This window comes from Mustela lutreola, chromosome 4, assembly GCF_030435805.1.
Source record: "Mustela lutreola isolate mMusLut2 chromosome 4, mMusLut2.pri, whole genome shotgun sequence".
NCBI classification, from domain to species: domain Eukaryota; kingdom Metazoa; phylum Chordata; class Mammalia; order Carnivora; family Mustelidae; genus Mustela; species Mustela lutreola.
In genome coordinates this window covers 32,578,478-32,581,452 of record NC_081293.1, presented here as the reverse complement: position 1 = coordinate 32,581,452, position 2,975 = coordinate 32,578,478, and the positions used below count along the sequence as shown (strand labels likewise).

Genomic DNA, 2,975 nt, shown 5'->3' with positions numbered 1-2,975 from the left:
GTATGGAAGATGTATGTATGACAGGGTAAGGTATCCACGACTAGCAAAACTCCACTCTGCCTCTTCTGTTGAGTTATTTGGACCCAGGAAAACCTCTATAGAAGTTCAAGGACTGTTGCGCCTGGGTGGCTCAGTCGGCTAAGCGTCATCCCTGGGTTTGGGTCTGCTTGGGATTCTTCCCCCATTCCCTTCCCCTCTGCTCCTCCCTCTGTTTTGCTCTCATACCCCCGCTCTCTCAAATAAATACAATCTTAAAAAAAAAAAAAAATTCAAGAACTGTCCCTTGCCCAGATAAACACAATAGGCAAAAAAGTTTCCCTTTGTATCAAAAAAAGATGCCACAGAACTTTTCCTTGATGATATACCAGAATAGTATTACAATCATGATGATATACCAGAATAGTATTACAATCAAACCCTGTGGTGTTTGATTCCACAAATAGTATCTTCAAACCTGTCAAGAAGATTAAAAATGACTCTGGCACTAACTTCTATAGCAGAGATGTTTGGCAAATCACCAAATGTTTTGGATGGTTCACAGGCCATCCTTGTACAGCTTGGGATATCTTAGCTGCTCCCCTGACTGGACTGGCCAATATTCCGACGTAGAACAACAATCTGAACTCTTGGTCAGGTGGCGAAACTAAGTTTTATAGCTGCCAAAGCCAGACTACAGGCCTTCTAGAGCAAGTATTTTGCAACCTGTTCTGTTCTAACAAACTGGCAGGAGTACATGGAAAGTAAAGATGTATGGATGCTAATGGTACTAATAACAAAGGTTATTATTGTTATTGTCCCAGATCTAGAAAATTACAGATTCTGCTCTGACCTTGTCTGTGAACTGCACTGGCTTTTTTTATCTCATGTGGCAGCAAAGTTTATATGGGCTTCCCACTTAAATGGTCAGGACTATGTGGACTCACACCTGGCTCCTTTGTCACCAGGCACTCCATTTTTTTTTTTTTTTTTTTTTTTTTTCTTTTTAAGAGAGAGGCAGTGAGAGAGAGCATGAGCAAGGAGAAAGTCAGAGGGAGAAGCAGACTCCCTGTGGAGCTGGGAGCCCGATGCGGGACTCGATCCCGGGACTCCAGGATCATGACCTGAGCTGAAAGCAGTCGTCTAACCAGCTGAGCCACCCAGGCGTCCCACCAGGTACTCCATCTTAAATGCCAGCCAAATTGCAAACATGGGCTCCTCTGTCGCTCTCGCCAGCTAGAACAACACGGAGACACGCGTGGAGGCAAACTTCTTTAATGGCTTCTTTTTATCTTCTTCCCCCTCTGGCGCAGCACAGCACGCAGCTCCCGCCGCCACCGCCGCCATGGTCCGGGCTGCGGCACCCTCCGGCCGGCCTGGCACAGCGCGGCCTGGCTCCCGTCGGGCCCCCCTCTACAAGTACATTCAAGCATATATACACCGGCAGCTTAGCCCGCCTAGCCAATCACCGCAGTGCTCATGCACCTCCCGCGTGAGTGGACCTAAATGAACAGCCAATCATATTCAGTCCCTTACGGCTCTTATAGTAGGCCGCCTGTACTGGCTCCCGACACTCCTCTTTTCATAAGGCCATGTCACATAAACATACAAGGTAAGAAGTTACAGGAGACTTACTTGTGTATTGGCACTCCCAAATTCTTTTAAGCGTTGAGGACCTTATTCCCAAGTTTTGTCATTTATGTCTTGAAAAAGATGAGTTTAAATCTTTCCATGGTAGAGAACAAGGGTTCAATCCTACTATGCAGACTTTGACAATACTCCAATCAGAAGTTAATAGCTTAGCCTCTGTGGTACTCCAGAACTGATGTGCTCTGGACACACTGACCCTTAACAAGGAGAAGCTTGTGTAGTCATTGGTGAAAAATGCTGCTTCAGTGTAAATGAGACAGGACAAATAATGTCTAACTTATGTCTATTAAAAGAGAATATTAATACTTTCATTTCAGCCTGATTCCTTTCTTTCCTTGCCAGTAGTGCATTTACAAACATGGTAAACATTCCTAAAATCTGCTGGACTTTCTGTAAGAAGTGTGACAAACACCAAACCCACAAAGTAACATAGTACGAGAAGAACAAGGATTCTCTATATGTCCAGGGAAAGCAGCAGCATGACAAGGAGAGTGGATATGGTGAGCAGACTAAGCCAATTTTCTAGGGGGAAAAAAAAAAAAGGCTAAAACTGCAAAGAAGATTGTGTTGAGGCTTGAATAGTTTGAACTCAACTGCAAATCTAAGAGAATGCTGGCTAATAAGAGAGGCAAATATTTTGAACTGGCAGGAGATAGGCAAAGGAAAGTTCCATGTGGTGCAGTCCTAAGCTCCATATTTTGTTTTATTATGAAACCCGTTTTATTATGAAATTGAATTTATTATGAAATTGAATGAAATGAAATATGAAAAAAATCCCATTTTGTTTTTTTTACAAGATTTTATTTATTAGTGTACATATGTGGATTCAGGGGATTGGGGAAGGAGCAGAGGGGGAGCGAGAGGGACAAGCAGACTGCACTGTGTCAGATCATGACCTGAGCTGAAACAAAGAGTCAGATGTTTTAGCCACCCAGGTGGCCCTGAAAGCAATAAAATCTTGAGTGTATGTTCAAGAAAAGGGAGAGAAGGGGGTGCCTGCCTGGCTGGGTTGGTAGAGCAGGGGACTCTTGATCTCAGGGTCATGAGTTCAATCCCCATGTTGGGAGTAGAGATTCCTTAAAATGGTTAAAGTGGTAAAGGTTATGTGGACTTTACCTGGGCGGGGGGGGGGGGGGGAGAGAAGGGGGTGCCTGCCTGGCTGGGTTGGTAGAGCAGGGGACTCTTGATCTCAGGGTCATGAGTTCAATCCCCATGTTGGGAGTAGAGATTACTTAAAATGGTTAAAGTGGTAAAGGTTATGTGGACTTTACCTCGGGGACTTTACCCTTTGAGCCACCCAATTTTATATATTTGTGGAATATAAATACTATTTGTGGAATTATACATAT

The 2,975-nt window shown here is 44.1% G+C and overlaps 1 pseudogene; it reads left to right on the top strand.

The window, feature by feature from the left end:
• The first annotated feature begins 996 nt into the window (after nucleotides 1–996).
• LOC131830093 (large ribosomal subunit protein eL42-like) lies at nucleotides 997–2,334 on the top strand (annotated as a pseudogene).
• The last annotated feature ends 641 nt before the right edge of the window (nucleotides 2,335–2,975 follow it).